The following is a 19,965-nucleotide window of genomic DNA, read 5'->3' on the forward strand; positions in this document are numbered from 1 at the left end:
TCAAGAGCACGTTCCTGCATTCTTTGGCTCTAGAACGGTTCCGGTTGCAACCATTTCTATCGAAACGAGTTTAAAATTGCTGTCGATCAACCCAAACCGACTGCAACTAACCATCGAAATATTGGCCTAAAAAACGAAATCATGAACACAAAGAGCAGACTCAAAAACAACACCAAATGTCCTTATTATCATTAAACTTATTATGATTTTTTTTTCATTTTCTATAATTTCTAAAAAAAAAATCTCAAAGTCGCTCTCTTAGTTAGGTTTGTTTCGAACCAAAGAATGAGTTATTTTTGAATTCCGTGTAAGCTGATATCAACATTGGCTGTTCATTTTGTCAGTTCCGGTAAATAAGACGGACTAAGGAAGCGCAGATTTGGAAGGTTACTGTTTGTTTGCTTTAATATGATGCCAGTTCCGGTAAATAAGACGGACTGAAGAAGCGCAGATTAGAATGGCTGCTGCTTTGTTTATTTTGAGATAATGCTAGGTCTGGTAAATAAGACGGACTGCAGAAGCAACGATTTGAAATCTACTACTTTGTTTGTTTTCAGATGATGTCAGTTCCGGTAAATAAGACGGACTGACGAAGCGCAGATTTGAAAGGTTGCTGCTTTGTTTTTTTTAAGACGATGTCCGCTCCGGTAAATAAGACGGACTGATGAAGCCCAGATTTGAAAGGTAGCTTATTTATTTGTTTTGAAATGATTCCATTTCCGGTATATAAGACGGACTGAAGAAGGACAGATTTTAAAGGCTGCTACTTTGTTTGTTTTGAGATGATGTCAGTTGCGGTAAATAAGACGGACTAAAGAAACGCAGATTTGAAAGGCTGCTGCTTTTTTTGTTTTGAAATGATGCCAGTTCTGGTAAATAATATAGACTGAAGAAGCGCCGATTTGAAAGACGGCTGCTTTTTTTAATGATGCCTGTTCCGGTAATAAGATGGAATTAAGAAGCGCAGATTTTAAAGGTAGCTGCTTTTTTCGTATCGAAATGATGCCAGTTCTAGTTAATAAGACGGACTGAAAAGCGCGATTTGAAAACGCTGTTACTTTGTTTTTTTTATTATGTCAGTTTCGGTAAATAAGCCGGACTTAAGAAGCTCAGATTTGAAAGATAGCTGCTTTGTTTTTTTTAAGATAATATCAGCTCCGGTAAATAAGACGGACTGAAGAAGAATGATATAAGTTCTGGTAAATAATACAGACTGAAGAAGCGCTGATTTGAAAGGATACTACATTGTTTGTTTTCCGATTATTTCAGACGGACTGAAAAAGCGCAGATTTGAAAGCCTGCTGCTTTATTTGTTTTGAAATGATACCAGTTTCGGTAAATAAGACGGACTGAAAAAGCGCCGATTTGAAAGGCTGTTGCTTTATTTGTTTTGATATGCTTGCTAGTTCCGATAAATAAGACAGATTAAAGAAGCGCAGATTTGAAAGGTTGTAGCTTTGTTTGTTTGAAAAAAAAAGCCAGTTCTGGTAAAAACAGGGACTAAAGAAGCGCAGTTTTGAAAGACGGTTGCTTTTTTTAATGATGCCAGTTCCGGTAAATAAGATGGAATTAAGAAGCGCAGATTGAAATGGCTGCTGCTTTTTTCGTTTCGAAATGATGCCAATTCTAGTTAATAAGACGGACTGAAAAGCGCCGATTTGAAAGGCTGTTACTTTGTTTTTTTTTAGATGATGTCAGTTTCGGTAAAGAAGACGGACCTAAGAAGCGCAGATTTGAAAGATTGCTGCTTTGTTGTTTTTTTAGATGATGTCAGCTCCGGTAAATAAGACGGACTGAAGAAGCACAAATTTGAAAGGCTGCTTCTTTATTTGTTTTAAAATGTCGCCAGTTCCAGTAAATAAGACGGACTGAAGAATCGAAAAAGGTTTCTGCTTTATTTGTTTTGATATGATGTCAGTTCCGGTTTATAAGTCGGACTGAAAAAGCGCAGATAAGAATGGCTGCTGCTTTGTTTGTTTTGAAATGATGCCAGTTCTGGTAAATAAGATGAACTGCAGAAGTGCCGATTTAAAAGGCTGCTCTTTTGTTTTTTAAATTACGTCAGATCCGGTAAATTAGACGGACTGGAGAAGCGCAGATTTGAAAAGTTTCTGCTTTATTAGTTTTGAGATGAGTCAGCTTCGGTAATAAGACGGACTCTATGAAGCGTAGGTTTGAAAGGTTGCTTAATTTATTTGATTTGAATTGATGTCAGTTCCGGTAAATAAGTCGGACTAAAGAAGCGCGGTTAAAATGGCTGCTGATTTGTATGATTTGAAATTATGTTAAATTCTGGTATATAAGACGGACTGAAGAAGCCGCAGATTTGAAAGGCTGCTACTTTGTTGTTTGTTTTTAAATGTTGCCAGTTCCGGTACATTAAACGGACGGAAGAAGCGCAGATTGAATAACTTCAAAACAAACGAAGCTCGGATTAAAAAACAAAAAAAAGATCAAATGAAGTGGAAATGAATGAAAGAAAAACTCAAAAATAAATTGGGTTTGGAAATTGCTTATCGCATTTTTTTTTTATTTTAGATAAGAGGTGAGTAGGAATATGATTGTGGAGATGAGATGAAGTATGTACTGAATAAAAATAAAAGTACAAAAAAGTAATAAAACAAATATATGGCAACACTGATATAGAAGCTCCAAAGTGTAAACAAAAACATAATCAGTTATTGGTAGCATTTTGTGTTTCAATCACAGTTAAGCCTCGTCCACACTCGGCAACTTGAAGTGCGATGGACGATGGGCGCGCTCGCAATCCCGGTATGCGATTTCTCGTGTGTTAAACAGAGAAAGCAATAGCCTTCACTCTAATTTCACTCCGATTAGCTGTCATTCTTATGGAAATCTGTGTAAGAGTAAAGAGCAGGCTTTATTCTTTTTAACAGGCCCAATCCCAATTCCGGTTGATGAGACTTGTTTATGTTTACATATTGGTTGCTGAAAGTCCTCCCATACTTGTCGGGAGACTTGAGACATGCATCTCTTCGTCTAGTTCAAAATGTAAACATAAACAAGTCTCAGCAACCAAAATCGCAGTTCAAGTTGCCGAGTGTGGACTAAGTTTTAAACACTTATTGCTGCAGGAAGCACGACATCCAAAGAGCTAATCTTTTTCCCGAAGCCAAAGAAGGACTAGTAAATGTGTAGTAAATGAGGGTGATAACTATAGGTTAATCCCCCAATGAATAAAGCTTAAAAAAGTTATTGGTCTAATCTTGTGAGAGACGGACGAGTTCGTGCGAGATTCTTGAATTATGATTCAGATTAATCGTTAGTTCACGACAATATCTTAAAATTTATCCGATCTCAGAAGACTGTTCTTGTGGCATCTCTTCATCACCATTTTATTAACAGCTCTAAAAATTCAATAGAAACACAAAACTAATGTTTTTTTTTTCTTCTCTTTTTCAGGTAAGTGATTACCCATCTAATGATAGTGTAAGTGAACATTTCTATCATTTCTAAATATCTACTTTGGGTCAGAGTTAGTGTTTTAGTCAACCTCCATCTCGAGGTTTAAATTATTAAAAAAAAAGTTGACAACGTTGACAAATTTGACACATACCTTCCCTAAACCATCGTCCCTCATTCCATCGGCGAAAAGTCGACTCTGTTGTTCCTGGAGCTCTTCTTCGGCCGCCTTTTGCTGCTCTTCCACCAACGATGCCAGCATCGAGTAGCAGTTGTCCGCCTCCAAGCTTCGATACGACCCTTGGGCCTCAACTCGGCCGGCATTCATCAGCACCACATGTTCCCACCTCTTTGAGATACTGCAGCTGATGAGTCACCAAAATGCAAATTTTATCCTGTTGAATGAAAAAAAAATAGTTAGCCCATCATATCCAGTCTTAAATCTGTCAAAAGTCGAACTTTGAGATATTCCTGAATACACTGTTCAAAGATCAGTTTCCCAACATGAGTATCGACAGCCGAAAGTGGATCATCCAGCAGATAAATGTCCGCTTTCCGGTAGATTGCCCTGGCCAAACTGATGCGAGCCCTCTGGCCGCCACTCAAGCTGATCCCTCTTTCCCCAACTATTGTTCCATCGCCTTCAGGAAGCAGCTGAAAGTCCCTTTCCAAGGCACAAACCCGCACCACCTCCCGGTACCGTTTCTCGTGATAGTCCTCGACGAAGACAATGTTATTCTTCACAGAACCTTCGAAAAGCCAGGGCTCTTGGGAGCGTAGCTGATGTCGCCACTGATGTCCAATCGACCCTCGTCCAGCTCCAGCCTCTCCGAGAATCACCTGAAGCAGGGTAGACTTTCCACTTCCCACCGGACCGACAACGGCACAGAAGCTGGATTTTTCCACCGTTAGAGAAACCGCTTCGATTCCCACGACTGAAATTCGAAAATATCTAATTTACTGATCTCATTATTTGAATCTTCATTGGATACCTTCGATGTGATCCCCACAAATATCTTTATTCCACGAAGCAGTTCCTTTTCTCATAAAAACGCCTCTCCTGGCAAACGACTTCTTATTGACGAAGCGTTTACTTCTGGCTTTTGGAGCAAAAACACCGCTCATAACCATTCCATCTCCATTCACGGACTTCCCCATTGTTCATGAGTTTAGTTTCGACACCCATTCATGGCGCCATTTTCACCCAAACCAGCTTCGATTCTTTCCGAAAACTTCCGCTCCGGTAGCAGCAAGAACTCCTGAACTCGTCTGATCGAAACCAGCCCTTCGGCCACCGAAGTCAACGCCAGGGGCCAAAAGTGCAGCATCGAACTGTACAGCAGATTGAAGTACGACGTCACGATGAACACCTGCTTGGCCGTAAAGACATTCCCGGAGTAACAGTACCCAACCAGGCTCAGAAAAATCGACACTCGCGAAACCAAATTGAACGAGAGCAGCCCGGCCCGGATGAAAAGGCGTAACCCCGGATGCCGCGAACTTCGCGCTTTCGGATCCCATCCACCATCCGCCGGAAGCTGTCCTCCCAGGCATACATCTTGATCACCTGGATTCCCTGGATGATTTCGTTCATGAACCGAACCCGCCGATCGGTCGGGTCGCCGTCTTTATCCGGTAGCTGGCTGCCTTCTTTCCGACCCAGGCTGCAAGTTTGGGAGGGAAATGAAAATTATTGCGAATATATGTACATACATTACACTAGTTCACTTTTCGTCTTTTTTCGCAGATCAAAGCCGGACTCGTATGGATTGTTCCTCATGCATTTTCAAGTATTTCTGCCAAATTTGAGACCTATTGAACTAATTTCTGTTCTGCGCAATGAGTTTTTGTGAAAAAAAAGTCCATTTTTCTTGAAAATTTTCTTATGAGAGTTCTAGCAAGCCCCTGTTGATATTAATTTTTTTTTTTCGATTATAGTCGTTTTACCATTTTTATGGCATTCGCGGACTTTTGTTGATATTAAATGATAATTTTAGAATGCATGGTGGTTGATATTATTAGCTATTTTAGGGGTCTGTTTAAATAATTATGATTTAAAAACTGATGCATAAATATTTGAATAACTTTGCTCCTATTCTTGCGATAATTAAACTTTATACATCAAATGATTGATGATAAACAGCAGTGTTCGGCATCGCTAACTGAAAAATTAGCGCCGCTAATTAAATCGATAACTCATACAAAGTTAGCGATCGCTAATTAAATACGCTAAATGTGCCAAAAAAGTTATCGCTTAAGCTTAAAGGCGCTAATCGCTAATCGCTAACTGTTTTCCAACATTGAGGCCGGAACAAATATTAAATTTTTCTTTAGTTACGCACTTCCCCCTTTAGATTTTTTCAACTCCCCAAGGGGGAATTAATGAAGTTTCAAGTATTTAATTTAAAATTAAATAAATTATATGAGCAAAACCAAAACTGTCAAAGATAGGAGTTTTAACGAGTCTCTATGTTCTAAAAATTAAAACAAACGATTTTAGAACAAATAAAGAAAGAGCAAAAAAACAGAATGTGGAAAATGGGAACTATATCTCTCTTTTTTTTTTATTTAAATTTGTTTAAAAATTTACTCGATTTATTGATTTTATGCAAAGTAGATAGTATGCAATTTTATTGCAAATAATGTTTTGTGCAATTCATTTTTTTTTTGTTTTGGCATTATATTACATAATCCTCATTTAAAATCTTTAACTGTGTTCCCCTTTTTCAAATTTGCAGGAGCAATGTCAAACGTTTATACAATTTCTATTTGAACTTTAAACAAAGGCTTCAATAGTGATTTTATCTTATTTTCATATGAACTGATCTGTAAAATCTCTAGAAAACTGTATTGTGAAAAGTAAATAGCTCAACCACTTAAAAACAAATGCTGATGAAGATTGTTGAAAATAGTTCTATATTTTTTAACATTTTTTATTGTTATTTTCTTCTGTAAAAGTTGCTAAAAAAAAGTTCTTAAAGAGAGAAAAATGATATTAATCGCAACGCACTAAATTGGACTGCGCACTCATGACTGCGACATTTGTGCGAACTTGTACATTCGTGCGACCTGTCAAATCAGTGTAAAATCTGTCGGAGTTCTACACGCTAACCTCTTTTCAGTAAACCTTTGTACGGATAACTGCGACTGCAAAACATTGCATGAAATCCAATTTTTAATGAAAGAGATAATAGTAAATACATCTTTTCTCTAACTCTAGCACGCATCCTCCAATGAATCCAATTAAGTAATCAGAATGGTGCACAATGTCATTTGACTTGAATAATGAAAAAAAGTTTATTCTATCACTAAGAATTCGAGAGATTGAATACAAATATATGGGAGTTAGCGATCTTCAATTAGCGGAACCAAAAAATAGCGGAACTTTTCAATTCGCTAAATCAATCCAAACTTAGCGGCAAAATTAAACCGCTAACAAAAAGTTAGCGGACTAACTAGCGAATAGCGGATTAGCGCTTTTGTGCCAACACTGATAAACAGGCTACATGAACAAGAAAAGATTTTGCGAGAAATTTTTTTTTAATTAACTGTAGATTTTTAACTTTCAACTTGTAAGTAAAATTTCTGTTCAAGTTGGTTATGATTTTTTAAATTTTTTCAGTATGTTTTGAACGGATATCTAAAACAGATCCATTAAAATGCTAATAATATCAACCACCATGCAACCTTAAATTATCGTTTCATATTAAAAGGGGCTTGCTAGAACTCTTATAAGAAAATTTTCAAAAAAAACGGACTTTTTTCCCATCCAATGTCCAGGTCGGCAATGAATGAATGGGAAAATAATCATCATCGGATTTCAAAAACCGACAGTATAAATTTAGTTGGTTGGTCCAAAAAACTGACCTGTGCGAATTTTCAACTCAATCGGACTTGATTTAGAGGTTCCTCCAAAAGCTCAAAACTTCGATTGTTGTACCCTTAAAATTACCAAAAGGGGACTGAAGGAAATCCGAAAAATCAAAATTTTAGTTTTAACCTAAATGACTTAAAATTACATAGAACGTCGAGGTCTGATGTTATCTCGAATAAAATGTTTGACAAAGAAATCGAATTTGTGGGACTCAGTTTTTCGAAAAAAAGATCGGAACCTTTTAATAGTAAATAATTGACAAAAATAACAAAAATGACAAAATTATAAAAAATACAAAAATTACAAAATACAGAAGATACACAAAAAATAACTTAACACATTGAGGATGAAATTCTGCTTAACTATCGCCCAATATTTTTCGAATGGGCGAAGTTCAGGTGCGTTGGGTGGGTTCTTATCCTTAGGCACAACCCTGAATGTTGTTAGTGGCATACCGCTTCATGGCCTTTTTTCATAATGGCAGGTTACCAAATCCGACCTAAACAGCACAGACTAATCATGTTTTTTCAGAAAAGGCAGCAAACGCTTTTGAAAACATTCTTCCACGTGAATTTCCTACGATCCCGGTGGCAATTTCAAGCCACAGCTACAAATAGTTTTTCCAAACGAGATATTTATTGGTGAACTTTGATAATTTAACATGCTAGAAGATATCTGTCACCTTTCCCCTTCCGGTTGCTGTATAAATCATTTTTTTGTCTTTATTTAAAAGGCTGGTTCACCTCTAAATAAATCAATTAAACTTTGCCAACAATGTCGCTTCAGATTCCGACATCTTGTTTTTTCCGTAAGGGTTTGCTTATCGTTGCGATTTTTAATCACTATCTTCTTATAGATAAGTGGACAGCCGAATCGTTTTTTAGCTTCATGCACGGTTTTAGACAATATTCCCAACTTATTTGCGACATTCCGAAATGAGAGTTTCGGGTTGCGCTTAAAAAACGCACTCTCTGCGGCTCCCGGTTTTCGATTTCCTCAGATCCAGGCTTGCTAGTTGCTGACAAAAGTTCCCCGAACACTTTTATTACTTTGGTGACTTGGTCACATTCAACGATTTTGTTATTTCTGCGTGCGTATAGTTGACATTTTCACGACGCATGTACAATATTTTGATTCTAGCTCCTCTTGCTTGGACGCCATTTTGATAACTAAAATTCAAATGTCAAAATCCAAATATAAGCACTATTCTACAATCTACGCACACACGCCTACAAAATAATGGGGTGTTCGGGGTTTTTTATAAGGAATGATTAGTAAAAATACGGCGAATTTAGGTTGATCACTTTTTTCCGAACCTTAGTTTCGAAAGGTGTATTTAAAAATTCGGCTCCTTTGTATAATGCGAACTTCTATGGTTAAAATTTTATGAAGCTTTGCACAACTTTCTTGGGAATCTCACATGTCGCTTCTAACCACATTTTTATCGAATTTCTACACAATGTAACAGGGAGAAGTAGGCGTTCATCGTTTTTTTGGAACAAACGCGTTTTTTTTTGCGCTCTTCAAAATTTTCTAGAAAATAAATCTAATTCATGTGGAAAATAGTAGAAAAAATTAGGAAAATTTACCAGCTAGCTACGGGAACTGATGCGCATTTGATGCAACTGTTTTAAGATGTGTTTGTAGTTCTCGGGTAGGTGTGTACTGAACTGCGAATACGAATTTATTTCCGGTGCTGACAGTGTCAAGTTTTGATTTAATTCAAAAATTCAGTGAAGAAATATAAAAATCTTTGGAAAACAGTTAGTTGTTAAGTGTGATAATTATGATCCCGGACATTGTGATCATCATTCGTACAGAGAAAACATCTTTTATAGTGGAGAACGAAGTTTCTCAAATGAGTGAAGGGTTAAGTGAATTTTTGCAAGGCGTTGAGGGCAGGAATATAAAAGCACTCCACTTTGACTGAATTATGCTTTTCGGGTTATGCAGAGATGAAGGCTGAGGAAGAAATGACGCCATGGCAAAGTGTAAAAGTAGTGCTCGATGGGGTCCCGAAAATGAGTGCTCAAATTTTCTTAAATGATTCCTGGAGGAAGATTTCAGAGATCAATGTTGTTCTCGTGGCTTGAAGCTGACTCGACAGAAATATTCAGGTTTAATATGGAAATAGTTACTTGTGGAAAACTGTTTTCTATGCCTGCTTTGTTATTTTTTTATGATGTAGATTGCAAATGCACTTGAAAGTAGCATTCTAGTGTATTATATTGGATGGATTCTTGGTTTTTGGCATTAGAAATTTGCGGTTAGATTTGATGCACATCGATGCGTCGTGGGCCGCTTAAAAACTCCTGAAATCTTTAGTGGTATATGAATAAGTATCTTTTCACTATAGAAGTGCTGAGGTGAGTACAAAATGGAATTTTGGATGGTGATAAGGTAAGATGTAAAACATGATTAAAAACGTGTTAAAATTGTTTGATTATAAATAGCCAGTGTTCGGCATCGCTAACTGTAAAATTAGCGCCGCTATTTACATCGCTAACTCATACAAAGTTAGCGATCACTAATTAAATACGCTAAATGTGCCGAAAAAGTTATCGCTTTAAGCTTAAAGCGCTAATCGCTAACTGTTGACCAACATTAAGGCCAGAACAAATATCAAATTCTTCTTTAGTCACGCCCTTTACATTTTTACAACTCCGCAAGGGGAAATAAATAAAGTTTCAAATATTTTATTAAAAATTAGATAAATTTATCGAATTTTTATAAAATTATATTAGCAAAACCAAAACTGTCAAAGATAGGAATGTTAAACAAATCTCCGTGTTCTACTAATAAAAACAACCAAATTTTCGAACAATTATAAGAGCAAACGAACAGAATGTGGAAGATGGGAGCTATTTTTTTTTAATTTAAATTTTGGATAAAAATTTACTCGATTTATCGGTTTTCTGCAAAGTAGATAGTATGCAATTTCGCAGCAAACAATCTGTTGTGCAATTCATTCCATTTTGTTGTTTTTGGCATTATTTTATACTATCCTCATTTAAAATCTTCAACCTTTCCCCTTTTTCAAACTTGCAGGAGCATTGTCAAACGTGAACATTTATACAATTTCTATTTGAATTTTAACCGAAGTCTACAATGGTGATTTTATCTTATTTTTATATGAACTGATCTATAAATCTCTATAAAAATGAATTGTGAAAAGTAAATATCTCAGCCACTTGAAAACAAATGCTGATGAGGAGATATTAAAATAGTTTTACTTATACTGTTTAACACCGTTATTGTTATCTTCTTCTGTAAATGATGCGAAAAGAAAGTGCTAATAGAGAGAAAAATGACACTAAATACATCTTTTCTCGAGTACGCGTTCCTCCAATCAATCCAATTTAGCAATCGGAATGCTGTCCAATGTCACCTTAGAATAAAAAAAAGTTTATTCTATCACTAATAATTTGAGAGATTGATACAAATATATGGGAGTTAGCGATCTTCAATTAGCGGAACCAAATAAAAGCGAAACTTTTTAATTCGCTAAACAATCAAAACTTAGCGGCAAAATCAAACCGCTAACGAAAAGTTAGCGGACTAACTAGCGAATAACGGATTAGCGCTTTTTTGCCGAACACTGTAAATAGCTTAACTCTATTATTGGGGATAAAAGGGGGAATGGACAGGACATCAAACGATCGGAAGACTGATATACAATGGATTGTGGGTTCAAGCCAGCCGGAGTATCTCGGCAAATTTGGAATTCCGATGAGGATACTTAGTTACCTTTTCTGGATTCTTTATTTGTTTCAAACAGTTTGAAGGGAGTAAGATGAGTCAAACCTGTTCCAAGCCAGTGGTAACGGACCCCTTGGTTTTAATGCAATTATTGTTGATGAGTTAAGCATGAACAATATTTGAATGTGCGATCGAGACTTCCCGTACCGCCTCGGATCGAAAGACCCATCAGCCACTGGTGGGTCAAACATACATACATACATGCATACATACAATTTCTACACAATGTAACAAAATTTATCAACCGTTAGCCCACAAATCTATTACTAGTCATTTCCAACTTGTTGCTCATTGATACAGACTGAGAGCAGGTGTTGAAATTTAAGCGAAATTCAGGGTTGCTGGCGCACCAGGAAAACTGGGGAAAAACTTCGAAATTTCACTATCTTACTGAGAAAAGCAAGCTCAATGCAACTAGCGGTACCGAAATTATTAAAAACAAAAAAATTGACGTGACGTGACGGGCGAAAAAATAACTTTCCCAAAAACAAATCGCAGAAACCAATTTTCTCGTCTTACATTTTAGCTAAAAACTATATTCTAGAGATTTATAGAAAATAAGTGTTTTGACAAACTTCTCTTACACTAAATCAAAAAGTTGAAGAAAAACTACGTTGAAAATGTGACGTGATGACGAAGGCATTTTCGAAAACAGGGTTTTCGATGGAATGTCACGTCACGTCACGTCACGTTTTCATAGCACTCTAACAGAATTCTCTTTAAAACATGATTTCAACAGTGAAAAGTCACGAAGCATCTACAATAATGTTTTGTACTATGAAGTGTTGCAAACTTTGCGTATTTTGATAAAAAATATCGATTGAAATCGTTTAAAATTACACTAAATGCTTTCTACAGCGCTTCAGCAATTTTAAAACATATCGTAATTTTAGATCTCGGCTTGATTCATCTTTCTGTAGAAGACGGCAAATCGTTTAGTCTTTACCACAGCGTTCCAGATTAAAAAAAAACTGTTTTGTCGAGTTTTTTTTTTATTTTTCCGTATCTTCTTAAAATGAAATTGTTGAACTTTAACATGTTCAGCAGAACTGTGTATTTTGTTAAGATTAACTACTTTGTGGAAGAAATTAAAGACCTTAAATCAGGCATGTCAAACTGGGGGTTCGCGGGCCGCATGCGGCCCGCTGCCTTGGTCAATGCGGCCAGCGTAGCCCCGTCTTAAATTATCACAAAATTCCTTACTACACAGAAGTACACTGGCTCTTCTGCCACAAAATCTTAAAAATATTTTTTTTTGCTACGAGAGGAAATAATATGATTTTTGGAAATTAAAGATTTTTAATGCGGCCCGCACACTTAAACGAGTTTGACATGCCTGCCTTAAATGCGCTATAAAAAAGTAAAGCATTTTGAATATATTCATTTTTCGTGACCTAACGTCGCAAAAAAACGTGCACCAGCACCCCTATATCAACTCGCCCGTGTTCACCAATTTAGATATGAAGCCCTGGAGCCAAAGGGGTATAAGTGACAAAATTGAAAAAATGAGATAAGCATTTATAACGAATCTTTAACTGCCAAACATCATATGTTATTCAACTATTTTCTTATGTTTTGGTCTCTGTGAAAAAACCCTACTAGCCACATTTTGTATGAACGCAAAGAGGTATACAGGGTCCGGCAATTGAAGTGCTACATTGGAACTAACATATAATTTGATCAAAACAAAAACTTTTTCTTTCAAATTTAATACGATTTACATCACAACAGATCATATTTTCAAAATCCATTGGCGCCTTTCGATTTTTTTGTCCTTGAGCTTAACCACTCGCTGCAGAAGCTCAAGGTACATATTTTAAAAAAAAACCGCAGGTGGTTTTTGTGGTATTTTATCCCAGAACTTTCAACCCGTCATGTTTTGTGGAGTAGACTCCGTACTCGAAATTAACCCTAGAAAAAAAACCCACGCAAAAATTGGGACCTCTTTCCTTGGTAAGCCAATGTGAAGTTCTGCTGAAAACCATCAACTAAAACCAAAATTGGGACGTGTCCACAGTTCGAGGACATGCCGTAGAACTATTTTCGATACGTAAATTGATTGATCCACTCCTCTTCAGGGTGCTCGGTTGATCTTCATCAGGAAAGTACGAGCGATTCCGACCCAGACCTTTAATAAGACAGATTTCTGTCGTCTTGTGGCCTTTAATACGTTTGCATAGGTTCGTGATCTCTTTGGCAACCAAAATCTGTAGTTCTGTTTTTTCACGAACCGCTGAACGGCGATGAATTCATCGGCAGAAAACACGATATTCTCCAAATTTTTCATGCGCGGACCGCGTAAGCTGCGCCTTCGCCCTTTCTACCCGCTCTTGCTTCTGTTCAAACGAGAGGTCTTGAAATCTTAGCATCTTGTAAGGCTGGGCCTAAAGATCATCTTCCCAGATCCGACGGCGATTTTGATCCGGTGTATTAAAATCTATCGCCAATTTAGTGTTACTACGCCAAGAAATTCTCTCAGGGTGCATCTTGATGATCTTCACCATGGTAGGTGTCGCCACTGTAGCTTGACGATCCCCACCATACTATACTTGAGTACTTCTGATCTCCAGGTATCTTCCAAGTGCGAGCCAAAATTTAAAAAAATACATACACTCATTGGACAACTCACGAAATATGTCTTTCTACCGTTTCACAGCCTAGGACTAGACAATCAAAGTACTACTTTAAGGTTCCAGGACTATTTTTACAAAAAAACACTTGATTACAAAATTAATAAAAATATCCTCTGACATCTTAGACATAATGTTAACAAGGTGACAAAGTGTCATCTAACTCGGTTTTGTATACTTCGTAATAATCACTCTCAAAGTTTTGTAGCAGTGAGAAGCCCTTGTTTTTAAAATGAATAATTCATTGCAGTGAATAATTTTTTCATGTTAAAACATGCAAGTGTTACTTATTTTAAAAATATCTAAATGAAATTGTTCGAGTTTTGTCGTGTTTTCTAATAATTTTGTAAGGGAGACCCCCGTTTCTATATCGAAAGAGGTTTTTTTTTAAATCAACTTTTGTTTAAAATCATACTTGTGATTGAATTTTTAAGAAAATCACCCGAGTCTTCTTAGAATTGTGTTACAGTTAAAGTACGTTTTGTATGAGAATTTCTGTTCCCTGAAGACGAAGGGCCTTCAAACTGCTATACTAATAATCCTTGGCCATAAAAACTCTCGGATACCAAATTTCCCGTCATTCATGGGTACAAATGGGTACAAAATTTGATCAAAATCGGCCAGCAATAGTTCGAGTTATTTCGTATTTGACATTGATTTATTATGGGAGCCTGCTTATTTAAAAGTGACATTGGCCATTGACTAGAATGAATTTTCTCATTATGTCACAACTTGCATAGTATATGAGAGTCCCGCAATTCATAAGCGGATTCTGCATAGTTAATCAACTTCTTCTGTCGAATTATGCTTTTGAACACATTTTAATGAAAATCATCTAAAAATTGTTCGCGGTATGTCATATTTTACAATGAATTTGAATGGGAGTCTCCATGAAATGTTATACAAAAAATCCTAGGCCCAAAAACTATTGAGTACCAAATTTAACTTCATTCTAACCACCCGTTTTGAGTGATGGTGTCACAAAAATAAGCCTTCATTTTTTATAAATATCAATATAATAAAAACCGAAACAAAAATCATGATTTTTAATCGGGAAATACATTGACATTTCGAAACGAAAAATAGCTAGCAACCCTGGAAATTGGAAATTGTTATGTTTCTGCAAGTAACCCCCACACAACAATTTCTGCGAGTCGCGTGAAGTGGCTCTCGAAATTTAATTTCTTCGTTCTCATTCCAGGAAAGAATTTGAGGGAAGAAACTTATGCTTCGAAAACCGATAATAGCTAATCCGAGCTAACACTTCTAGCTTGAAAGGGTTACTGGACATTAATCACTTAAATATTATAACTGAGATCAAAAACACCAGAAAAGGGTAAATATTTTTCAAAAAACTACTACATACAATCCCATTTACTAAAACTGAACTGAAAGGCTATCAATCAATGCCAACTTAGGTCTCGAATGCACTAAAAATTTAAAAAAATCATTTATCCTGTTGCGTGATTTATCTCAAATCTAAAAATACAATAGAAAAACTACCGTTGTTTCATCCCCAGCACCTGGTCGCGTATCGCTTCATTGTTTAGCATAAACGCCACATCAAATCCTCCATTCTGGCTACAATTTCCGCATGCAATATAAACATCCAATTTATGGAAGCGTCTCACATCCTTCCACAAACACACACTCACTGCTGCACCAAACGCCGGATCCGGAATAACCGAAACACGAAACCACCCCCATCCCACCCTTCTTGGAAGGAGATTTCCCAAAACCATACATAATGCGACTCGCTTCAGCAGCAGGAAGCATATCGGTATAAATAGCTAATTCATAAAATCGAAGAAATTGTATGAACCTTGTGGTCCCTCCCTCCCCAATCATGTTCAATTCTGAGCTACTCCAATTCCATTCACACGCGTCGTGCGAGACTCCATGTGGAATCCATATTTTCCGAATTGCTTCTTAGTTGGTTTGTTGTTGTCGTTTCTTCTTTCACCTGCTGCGGTGGGTCAGGTGTGATGTTATTTTCACCCGCCGCCGTACCACCCACGCTATACTGTTTAGTCCCAGTAGTTCCAGTTCGGTCGACAATTTTCCGGCTGTTCCGCCCTTGGGCTAGAAGTTTATTTTTCGACAGTTTCCCTTCCCTTTTCCTTTCCGATTGGCTGGATATAACGATTCTTTCTTCAATAATCGAGCCTCCGAGCCGAGTGAGAAAAGTTAGTAAACAGTCAAACTTTCCACCGACACGCAACTTTGTATGATTTTGTGTTTTTTTTTTCATCTTTTTTTTCGTGTGGTTATTTCTCGGAGCGGGCGGGATACAAACTAGGTAATATCAATACCCGGAAAGTGGTGAACTTTGAGCTTTCATGTAGTGCGATCAGAATTTCATAGACTCTTTACTGGATTAGTTCAAGCTCTGAATTATACAGTGAGGTCTTTTCGGAATAATAGCGTTAACCGGCCGCTAAATAGTTTCTGAACGCTTTAAACGGGTCTTGGTGAATTCAGTGTTTTTTTAGTGGATGAGATCATATATGCAAACTCAAATTAATCCTCAAGAGTTTTCAGTGTAGTTATTGAATATTTTATAACTGTGATCGGATAACGGAAAAACATGTTGAATTTAATCACCAAACTGTAAACAAATTTTTACCTAGCCCCCGGTAATTTTTTAACGAAACATTGTATAATGTTACCGTATGCTGGTTTTTTTTTAAAGCATTTGTCGACCACTCGGTAATTTTAACCGAACAACCGGTTGAATATTCGTTAATTTTATGCTAATAATCTGGAGGTGTTAACTGAACGACCATGATTTTTTTTATGGATTTCCATCCCGATTTTTTTTGAAAAGCTGTCCCCAAACATGGCGGTAAGCTACTAAAAAATCTCTAAGATGAATTTCGACCGATCTAACATTAGCGTTACATGCTGCTAAAGGAACTCCTAGATTAAATGTTACTGCGTGAAAGAACTAACTATGTACACTGCCGGCCAAAAGTTTGGGATCACCCGCCTAAAAACATGCAAATTTTGATCGTTCATATCTCAGCCGTCTTAGGACATGTTGCAAATCTTCTGAACTCATTTGAAAGATAATGAGCAATAGCTATTTCGGATGTATTTTGCCCAGATATAATGTTTTAGTTTTGCACCTAAAACTTAACCTAAAGTTAGAGCATTTTCAAAAAAACGCACTCAATATTCGAAGCCGATCATCTCGCGATAGGGTGGACCAAATTTCAAAATTTGAGTTGCATTAGAATCCTTATTCTGTACTTCTCAAAACACAATCAAAAAATTTTGTGCAAAAATTTAAGAATGTACTATTAATTAATAAAACAGACACTTAAGTTATCGTCCAAAAGTTTGGGATCACCCCTAGTATGGTGTATCGACCAAAAGTTTGGGATCATTTTTTCAAAAACATGCAAATTTATCTCATTCATATCTTTCTCATCTAACATCGTATTGCAGATCTGAAGGGTGCATTTGAAAGCTTAGGAATTGTTGTTTTTTCATAAATTCATTAAAAAATTATATTTTAAATCCATAACCATAAAAAATTACAATCATATGTGTGAATTTTCAAAAAAACAATAAGTTTCAAGTAAATTGTTTATGGTTATCACTTTAAAATAAATTTTTTGTATGAATTTATGGAAAAACAACAATTCCTAAGCTTTCAAATGCACCCTTCAGATCTGCAATACGATGTTAGATGAGAAAGATATGAATGAGATAAATTTGCATGTTTTTGGCCGATACATCATACTGAGGGGTGATCCCAAACTTTTGGACGATAACTTAAGTGTCTATTTTATTAATTAAAAGTACATTCTTAATTTTTTTCACAAAATTTTTTGATTGTATTTTGAGAAGTATAGAATAAGGATTCTAATGCAACTCAAATTTTGAAATTTGGTCCACCCTATCGCGAGATGATCGGCTTAGAATATTGAGTGCGATTTTTTGAAAATGCTCTAACTTTAGGCTAAGTTTAAGGTGCAAAACTAAAACATTATTTCTGGGCAAAATACATCCGAAATAGCTATTGCTCATTATCTTTCAAATGAGATCAGAAGATTTGCAATATGTCCTAAGACGGCTGAGATATGAACGATCAAAATTTGCATGTTTTTAGGCGGGTGATCCCAAACTTTTGGCCGGCAGTGTATGTAACTTGTAAAAGCAAATAGGAGATTTTTTATCTGTTATAACGAGAAGCCCGACACACTTCCATTTTTAAGTGGGTGGCTTAAGCGTCACTTCCGGATTGAAAACCACCTACCCTGTTTTGATTTGCTCAGCTGATGAGACTTGGTTGTGAGTTCCTTTCGATTCCCTATTTTAGGAAAGAAGCGGAAGGGTCTCCAAAAAGGGTTTCGTACTTTGGCCATTTTGAGGCCGCCCCGAAGGCGAGACGAAACCCTGCAGTAATTCGAGGAAAGGGGAATTAGTTAATGTTCGGCCCAATGATAAACTACCAAGGTTTAAGCCGTTGGACAAGACTCCGCCCTCTAACTCGGTTTAGCGAAAGAATGATCATGATTGGATTCGCGGCCAGCCCCCCCAGTAAAAGATCTAAAGTGGAAAAACGCGAACAAAAATGAAATAACTTGTAACCTCCTTCCCCAATACCTTGATTAATCATGTATTTGAAGTTCTCATTCTCTTCGAGACTTATCGGAGCCGACTTTCATTCCATTTATTGTGCTTTCTACTGAGATGCTTGTTTACATTTATAGAGTAAGGTGGGGTAAAAGTACGAGTCGGGTAAAAGTACGTTTTGGGATTATCACAAACCGAGAACAGTAAAATTCAAAACTCTAGCGTTGATTGATAGTGATTTGGACTGCCAACAACCAGCCATAATTTTTTTTTCGTAGAAATTGAAGATACTCCTAAAAATGAGGTAAAGTAGCATTTTTGCTTGAATGATGTAATATTTCAAATAACGGCAAACATGTTTGTGCAATCAAAAGTCTGGCTTTCATTGAAAGTTTTAATGTGTCTTTTCAGTTGTTTTTAATTACTATTAAATGCCGAAGAAAGAATTTAATTACTATGTCTCTATTCATCACAATAAACTGTGAATCATCAGAAACCTTGAAGGGGCAAAAGTACGAACTGCAAATGGGGCAAAAGTACGAAGGGTGATCGGTACTACACCGATCAGGAATTAGAATAAGTTTGTGTTGTAATGTGTCTTATGTTCACTTGACACTGTAACTCATTTGTTCGTAAAACCAATATTTGTGATCGTACCCTAGTGTATAATCAACTCTCTCGCAACATAGCGATGAACCCAGAGAGAGCTACATACAATAGTTTATTAAGCCATTTTAGTTGTTAGAATAGAAAGTAACATTGAATCGAACGCACGGAATTTTACTTCATCTCCAATAAAGCCTAATTGAATTAAGTCCAACTAAGCGACTTCTCAATAGTGGATCCGAAATCGGCAATTGTGGTAAACAAATCGCAACTATAACGTGCATACTGTGTGGTGCTTACTCGCAAACCTACCCCAAAGAGGAAAACAAATTCTTCCCCCAGCGGGTGAACAGCTGACTAGTGAAGTGCCGAAGACTTACCTGGACATTCTTGCTGCTGGTAGATGCCGTCGACGAGAGACGGGAAGAAATCCCTCGAAATCCGAACCCCCCCATCGGCCGTGCCCGAACATTTGGTCCTTCGAAGCCGGATTCGAGGACAGGAAGCTCATCTGGACCAGCAGAGGAGATCATCAATCGCCATCTTCCGAGCGCCATAGCAGTTGTGGTTTGTAGATTATCCACACCAAGGTAGGCCCTTTTGTGATTTACTCACCGCGGATTAGATTATTTTGGCCTATCTCTCACTTGGCCAACGGATAATTTTGTAAATTAGGCGCAAACAATTAACCGACACCGCAATTATATCCAAACAGTCGATTAATTAATTCGTAGAATCAAAACAAACGGGAAACTTTTACAGTGCCGTTCAAATGTTTAGAAACACAGTTCAGCGCAAAAGTTTCGCAACAAGGAAAAATTAAAAAACTTTTTTAACCAAATTGCATTTTGTGGCCAAAAGTCGGTTTAAGGCGGAAGTGCAAGTGCATTTAGGGTGGTGCACTTTACAGTGCCGTTCAAAAATACATCGACACTTGAAAAATTGAAATTTTTTGAACAAATTGGAATTCACTTCCAGTGGTCACTGAGACACTGAAATATTGCTGAGACGCATTAAAGCAAGTGGCTAGACAACAGTACCGTACAAAAGTATAGCGACTCTTTAAAAATTGGATTTTTGAAAAAAAAA

The 19,965-nt window shown here is 36.9% G+C and overlaps 1 pseudogene; it reads right to left on the bottom strand.

The window, feature by feature from the left end:
* LOC129738223 (ATP-binding cassette sub-family C member 4-like) overlaps positions 1 to 19,965 on the bottom strand; it is a 45,674-nt pseudogene continuing 25,709 nt past the window's right edge.

Source organism: Uranotaenia lowii, chromosome 1, assembly GCF_029784155.1.
Source record: "Uranotaenia lowii strain MFRU-FL chromosome 1, ASM2978415v1, whole genome shotgun sequence".
Taxonomy (NCBI): domain Eukaryota; kingdom Metazoa; phylum Arthropoda; class Insecta; order Diptera; family Culicidae; genus Uranotaenia; species Uranotaenia lowii.